Source organism: Penaeus monodon, chromosome 22 (assembly GCF_015228065.2).
Source record: "Penaeus monodon isolate SGIC_2016 chromosome 22, NSTDA_Pmon_1, whole genome shotgun sequence".
Classification (NCBI taxonomy): domain Eukaryota; kingdom Metazoa; phylum Arthropoda; class Malacostraca; order Decapoda; family Penaeidae; genus Penaeus; species Penaeus monodon.
Genome location: NC_051407.1, coordinates 1,114,038 through 1,114,325, shown reverse-complemented (window position 1 = coordinate 1,114,325; position 288 = coordinate 1,114,038). Strand labels below are relative to the sequence as shown.

General features: G+C 33.7%; 1 protein-coding gene across 1 annotated transcript in view; it reads left to right on the top strand.

Annotated features, from left to right (window-relative positions):
* LOC119586808 (monocarboxylate transporter 12-like) overlaps window positions 1-288 on the top strand; it is a gene marked incomplete at both ends in the record, with an annotated part of 13,233 nt that overhangs the window by 10,425 nt on the left and 2,520 nt on the right.

Genomic DNA, 288 nt, shown 5'->3' with positions numbered 1-288 from the left:
TTCACTGTCTCTGACCATTTAGAAAATTAATTTCCTTCAGCTGATACGAAATATACAGATATTGTACTGACTTATGATTTTTTAAATTCTATGTTTATTTACTTATCTTGTAGTCGTTTAGGTGCTTCTGAAATGACGTTAATGTGGGATTACGGACTGAGTGATCAACCAACTAAAAGCAAAGGGGTTACCTCCTTCTCATTACAAAGCACACACAAATATGGGAACACATGCACAAACCAATACAACTGTTAATTCGACATTTTTTCTTACTCATCTATTGATGTC